The following is a 7,967-nucleotide window of genomic DNA, read 5'->3' as shown; positions in this document are numbered from 1 at the left end:
CTGTTGTTCGCGAAGGCCGCGTGGTGACTCGCGTGGCAGACAATAGCTGGCAAGAAAATGCTTCTCCTCACAGCACACTTCCAGAGCAGCACATCAGTCCCTACACTTATGCCCTTTATCGTTTGTTTTCGGTATCTGCACAAATAACGGAGTTGTCCTATGTCGTGCGACTTTTGAATCACCCTGTATATGCTGTCTAAATTTTCACTCTTCACCTCAAAGACATTAGAATACAAAATAGTTTTACCCAATGTCAAGGAGGCTGGCACCCCTCTGGCCCCTGCCTGGCTACGGGCTTGATTTAAGTGTGTCTCAGTCTACTGCTAGTGATGTCATTGGCAAGTGGAAATATCATGGATGCACTGTGCTCTGGTAGGACCAAGACACTAACTGCTCAGGACCAGCAAACTCTGCAGTATGTTGTACAAACCAATCATTAGACAGTCTTATCGATGATTGCAGAAGATTTTCATTGCAACTCAGGTACAAAGGCCAGTGTTAGAACTATCTGCCAGGAGGTGAAGGAACTTCGTTTTCATGGTTCTGCTGCTGCTAGGAAGTCATTGAACATGTGGCTCAATACCTGACATCATTTGGAGTGGTGCAAACAACTCCATCATTCAACTGTGGAGCAGTGAGAGAATGTATTATGGAGAAATGTGTCACAATACATGATCTGTCAGTCATGTCACCTGGTGAATGGCATTTGCCAGAGTGTGTTGTGTCAAAAGTGAAAATTGGCGGTGACAGGGTAATGGTCTGGGACTGTTTATTCCTGGTTTGGACTTGGGCAAATAGTTTTAATTGATGGGGCGATGACCTCTGCATATACAAAGACATTTTAGACAATAACATGCTTCCCACACCGTGGCAACAGTTTGGAAGAGTTTCCTATTGGTGTCAACATGATAATGCTCCTGCTCACACAACAAGGTTAATTCCACCTTGGTTTGAAGAAAATCAGGTGGAAGTGCTTAACTGGCCTGGCCAAATCATGACTTTAACCCAATCAAACATCTTTGGGATGAGTTGGAGCAGTGGTTGATGCAAATATTCTGCAACTGTTACTGAAGTTGTAATTATTAGTGTACGAGCATATTTTAATCCTTGTGACACTGTGACTTGTTGGTTGATTAGATGATTTTCCCAGGCCCGATTGTATAAAACAGTTGATCCTCGATTAGCCAGTAAAATTGATCTCCAGTCACACTAAACTCTGATTTTGTGTTGTATCAAAGTTGAACTGAGATTCAGTCCCTGCGATCTGCGATCAAAGTTGATTCGTGATTTTTCTCCGATCAGCAGACATTGACCATAGTTCAGCTGTTGTAACATGGCTGTACTAACGAATATTTGCTTATAAAATATGTTGCAAGTGAACGTATGCTGCTAGACGGGAAAATTAATTCATAAAATCCTGTCTCCATAATAATAAAGAAGAACGAAGTGAACAATGATAAATATTTCTTCCATTTTTCTTTCTTTCCAAATATCGTGTGTCATTGTTATTTACTGTTTGAAATACCATGTATTTTTTTCTTGAAATTTGCCTTAATGACTGCAAGAGCATATTGTAACATTGTTTAATTGCACGATCAGAGAAAAGTAACTTGAGAACAATCGAGTGTTGATACAAACCGAAAATAGACCCGCTAACATTTTCTAGTTATGATAACATTGTAAAACTTGCGTTGGGATGAAGAGGGAGTATAAAAATATTACCATTTCACTTTACTGCATCCAGCCAAGTGTTATTACAATTCAATGTTGTCCACAGAATGGAACAGATCATGTAACTTTGGTTGTAGTGTATATATCTACTGCTTAATGAACCGAGCACGTTGCATTTTAGTTGGTAAAGCTTTCTCTCCTCTCGATATATGAATGACACATATTTCATTTTGAATGTTATTTGTTTTGTGCATAATTTACATCTGAGAGGAGAAGCCCCATTGTTGTTTCAATATTTGTTTCCATTCGGGAAAAGGCAAACACATTTTACATTTCACAACGTAGGCTATTCAAGTGCAATGAAAATTTCGTATATTACTTACAGGAACTAATGGTCCACCTATAACATGTTGTCATATAATCAGAAAATAAATATAATAAACATCTCCTTACATGAACAATATCTCCAAATCCAAGTATAAGAAAGTTGTTATATCTCTTTCTAGCATTAAAAAGAAATACAGAATTTTTTAAAAAAAATCTATTTATGCAAGCATATTTTCTTCCCTTTGCAAACGAGAACTGATAGTTGCTTTCGTTGTCATGGACAAATCATCCACGTGGAACGTGCACAAGCAATAAATGGCCATTTAGTATCTAATTTACGTGATGTTACTAAATTTGCAACATGTTCGAATATTACTACATCCAGTACCTCAGATTTATTCTTTATTCAAGTATTTAACATGTATTTTCCGAAATTGACTTTAAAATGTTTGCTGTTCAGTGTTGGACAATTAGCAACATCACAGGCAGACTAGCAACATGTCTGGATTTGCCACGTTGCCAAACGTATTTCTTTGATCCAAGATCAGGATTTGATGTAAGATCGACAAATCAACAGTTAGCTTCATACAACTGGATAGAAGCTTGAACTTAGTTCACTACCGGATGGTAGGTCAAATCTGATCTCCAGTTAGTGATGTTTATACAACCGGCCCCATGAGAATTTTAATTTTTCAAATTCCCTAAGATTCCAGGTGTGTGGGATGGATCAATCTGCCAATGCAAATGAACCTAATTTACTTGTTTTCTCTCCTGAATATATTGGTGGCTATGAAAATATGAATGTAATGTACACCTTCCTCATCAACAAAAAATGATGTGGGCTTCTTACTAAATTGCAAATGAATAGTACAATAAAATAAGTTAACAGCCAATGTAATTCCAAATAAATTTATGTATATTGATCGATTGATTCATTTTTTTATTTTACTTTGCTTCTTGTGCCACTTTTAGCTAATTTGCGAAGATGGGTATGAGTGATGATATGATGAAATTGATGAATGGACACTCACAAACATGCATGCCCAGGCCAGGATTCAAATCTGAGCCCCTGGCATCATAGCACGATGTGGTAACCACTCCGCCATGGGGCCCGGCAAAATTGTGTATATTGTTACATGTTTTTCTTGATAATTTGGTTCTCATAATATGTAGTCAGTAATATTGCAAGACAATATTTTTATTTACATAATATTTTTTTTCGATTTCATTTATTTTATTTTACTTCGCATTTTGTACCTCTTGGCTAATTTGCGAAGATGAGGATGAGTGATGATATGATGAAAGGACACTCACAAACATCCATGCTGATGCTGGGATTTGAACCCGGGACCCCTGGCATCGCAGCGTGATGTGTTAACCACTCTGCCACTAGTGCCGGCTGACCCAGATAGAAATAAGATATGTAACTACAGAATGAATTTGTCCAAAGTATACTGTCCTTAAATTCTTTGCCAATAAAACATTTCCTAAAATTCTCATCATGTAGCAGAGCCTACTTAATTTTTCTTTAAATTAGTGATATGCATATCCCAAGACAAGTTTGTATCTAAAGTAAGTCTTGAAACACTCTCATCTTCAGGGTAGAAGTGCAGTACTGAGCATAAACCCAGTATGTATGTGTTCAGAGATGGAGGTTCCTATTGAAGAAGTGGACCTATTGGGAGCTGTCTCTGCTGCATCTGCAATGCTGGTTGACTAACACTATTCAGACTGGGTCCAATTCAAGCCCCATGTCGTGATTAAGATTCTATTTTTCCCCATGAATGGCTATTGCTTCTTTGATGATGCAGTCTCAGTAGCTTGATAATTTGGCTATAATTTCTGTGGTGCTGAAATCTATTCTATGGCCCTTGCTGATTGAATGTTCTGCTAGTCCTGACTTTTCTGGATGGAAATTCTCTGCAGTGGTGTTCTATTGTTCTGCCCATCTACCCAATGTATGCTTTACTGCATTTGCAGAAAACATGATAAACTGCATCAGGAAATCCGGACACATCAGGAAATCCAGACACATCAAGGAACCCTGACACACCAGGGAATCCAGACACTCCAGGAAACCTGGATGAAGCAGAGCAGAAGATAACCATGCTACCATACATAGGAAACATCTCCGGAATCATAAGCTAAATTCTCAGGAAACACAATATAAAAAGTATTCACAAATCACCACCAGAGATCAGAAGCCTACTACACAACCCCAAGGTCAATTTAGAAATTAAAATTAGGGCTGAGCCAATACCGATACCAATGTATCGGTTGAATTTTGTTCGCCGATACCAAAGATTTTGAGTGGCTACAGCAGCTAGAAGAAACAACTCATTTGACAAGAATTGTCCATTTCAAAGGTGACAGTTTGGGGCCCCAAACAGAAATTCCACATACATTTCCAACAAATGATGCACCCTCCTGGGAAGCAGATGACAAGATCAAAGGCAGGTCTAAAGTGAAAGTGATGCACCCAAATGTGACGCTGAAGGCATGCAATTGCCTGGTGGTCAACGCCATGTGGAAATAAAAAAAAACAACATTATTTGCCAATTCTTGCTCACAAACTTATGGGGTAGAGAACATGGACGTTTACTGGAAGGAGGGTCATGAATGTTCTTCTTGTGCTCTACCGTTCTGTGCAACTGCTGGTCAATACCGACACTGCAGTGACTTGTTTTTATTGCAAATGACAGAGTAATGGACAGCAGGGCATATATAGACCTGGCCAAGTGAGCATTAAAATATATATATCTGTATTTGTATGTATTTTTACGTCATTTTCGTCCCTTTTCAGGTTAATCCAAACGACAAGAATGTTGTTTTCCTGAAATTGGGGATCATGAAATGAAACTTATAATAATCCACCGATTTTTTGGTGTAACTGCAACAGTTTAAAAAGTCTTGCAACATTTCAAAAACTTCTTCTTCCCTTTTTTTACATCCTCTGGGGGTAGACAGAAGTTCAAATGAAATGTCACAAGACATTTTAAAGTGCTATAATGCTACATGAGAATAATTTGGCAGTTGTTTAATGTCATTAGTGGCATATTATGAGTTTTAAGACCCACTAACTAGCCTTTGTTATTTTAAACTGGAATTATACAAGTATTGGAATTGGCATTGGTATTGGTTGGAATCAGTCAGCGCATCAATATTGGCAAATGGTGTTATCAGCTCAGCCCTAATTAAAACACCTTGAGATAATCACAACTAAAAATATCCATGTTAGTTTTGGTAAATTCATAATACAAACAGAATACAACACTCCCTTGACAACTCATTCTTTCCATAACTACATAACACGCACACTACAATTGGAAGACCATTTTCTAAAGCTCTGAAACTAACAGAAAAATGATACTAAACTGGATGCACAAATTGTGGCACACCGAAGAGCAGAAGAACTGGCTTGAAGTTAGATTTAAAATTAAAGTATGGAATTATAAGTCATTAGAACAGGAAAAAATGCATCTAGTTGTTTTCTAACACTTACAGTATACACAATGTTTGCATAATAATTTCCTATTAATAGAAATAGAATTTCAAATTTCATATCTATAGGACTTAACTTTTGTGCTGTTAGCAGTTCTCAGAAGAGAATTTATTGCTTCATTCACCTCATAGTTTTATGTAAAAATTTTCTGTTTTTTGAATTTGTATGTTGGATAACTCACTACAAGTATCGCAACATTCTCCTAATTGGATACACATCATGACAAAGTTAGTCTACTACTCCCTGTGTTGGGAACATGAGACCATTTTAACTTCCAAGGCTGGCTGGGTAATAACATAACACGAATTTAAGGTGTATTGGATTCATCAGTAATATTACCAATCTGATATATTTATAAACAGTCTGCAATTTAGTGTAATATTATGTCATTTTTTTATTATTCTTATGATTAAAAACACATGGGGTGCGGCAACGAATGGGTCTAATTTGCAGCACTTGATATAACAAGTTGTTGCATCAGAGGTAACATATGACTACCATCATCTTGCAGCTCCTGCTTTACCATCTAGTTATGATGAGTTCATGGAACAGAATGCACATTCTCTGTAAAACATATTGCAAAAACAACAGGGATATTCCTTGGCTTACCAGATCATAAAATCTGTCTACGTGAAAGCAAAAGTCTTCCTGCTGCAGTGAAGAATCCTTGGGTTCTTTAATGCCAATGAGTTAGTTAGCCAGATAATAAGGGAATGTCAATGTATTTAGACTATACTGAAATAAACTTACCTTTATTAGCAACTGAAAAGGATGTGCCTGGTGGACAGATAAAACATTCTGTCTCGGAGTTGTTTCTTACAGGCCTATAGTGGGGAAATTGTTTTTGTAAGTAGTAACAAAAAAACACATGTGCGTTTTGGCATGGATCAGATCGCTGATCCATGCAACTTCACTTCTCCACTACCATGCAACAACTGAGAGTCAAGCAGTTAAAAATTATTGTTTATTTCTGAATTATGATGTCTTAAAACTCAAATCAAAGTCATCTCGCATATTCTTACCTATTGTTAAAAACGTGCGGCACACCGTGAGCTGTGTTAGATGTTAAAAATGCTTGGAAATCAAAACCTGATGTGGCGACAGAAGAAATGGAAACGTCTTGTGCTTGCAACTGCGAGTGGTACATATGCTTACTATGAAATTGAACATGGAAACATGACTTGATTTATTGATTGATTTGATGATGTTTTAAGTTCACTTTATGAACAGTAAGGCTAATCGGGACTGGACCTACAGTTTAAAATAGGATCCGAACCACTATGTGTCTCCACCAGGTATCGAACCCAGGACCTATTGATAACAAGGCGATGACGTTACCACTGCTCCGTAAGGGAGGACCTGAACATGGAAACAATATTATCAATTATTTACAAATAAATCTTGAATTAGAAGCAGTTATCTATACCACAAAAAAAGAGGACACTTCTCAATGTTCCTAAAAACCCAACCAGACCATTTTAGGATGAGAAAAAGAGGACACGTTCAGGTAAAAGAGCAACCCTAATCAGCAATCATCCAGTTACATATATTAATTAAGGAAAAGCATGAATTGTTCATGGATATTCAAGTAGCATTTGCAATTTCATACTGGATTAGTAGGATATTTATTATCAGTATACATATTAGGTAAATTTTGCATAGAAGTTTATCAGTGTCAGTAAATAACAAAACTAATTCAAGAATAAAATTACATCTTTGTGCACATAATTAACGATGGAGGTCTTTGTGGGAGTATTCAAACTGTATTACGTTGCACAAAATAAATTTCACACACATCACACACACACATATGTATTTATGTCTAGCCAAAAGTCACTGGATACTCCTGCCCTGTGCTCCAAGTGAACTTGTCCAGTATGACATCAATGTACTATGTAACACTATATAAGTGAAGGCAAGAATGCTCTCTACATGCCTTTGCTGTCACATATGGATGTAAGGCTCCACACCTTATTTAGCTACAGTGGAGGTGATGTGATCAGCACCAAACTCTACTACCCTACCTCCTCAGGTAGGCATTGATGAGAAGTTGAGTAAGCAGGAATATAAATGAAAAAAAAAAATTGACTTGAAATAATCTACCCAGGGATTCTAACCCTGGTCTTCTGATCTGAAGTCAGACATCCTCCAACAACTGGATAGCCAAAGGAGTATTGTTTCTATTCAAGAGAAAACATTTTCTTTGTTTTCTCCTGATAGGAATGTAAGAACAGCAGTGGATTATCCTGAATTTTAAATGAAAAGATGAGAGCATTATTTCTTTTTTTCTTTATGGAGGAAGTGTGGTGAGAAAATAACCATATAATGGGCTTCTGTGAATAAAAATACTGTGCCTTCTTCAATGATTGCCTGGTAATCAAGGGTTTCAGGTGTAGACAGACAGCAGTTTGGAACTCACTTGAAACTGTAACTCCAGTCCCATTTGCCTTAAGCTGTTTTAATTAGA

This window comes from Lepisma saccharinum, chromosome 2 (assembly GCF_977018435.1).
Source record: "Lepisma saccharinum chromosome 2, izLepSacc3.1, whole genome shotgun sequence".
Lineage (NCBI taxonomy): Eukaryota > Metazoa > Arthropoda > Insecta > Zygentoma > Lepismatidae > Lepisma > Lepisma saccharinum.
This window is presented reverse-complemented; position numbering follows the sequence as displayed.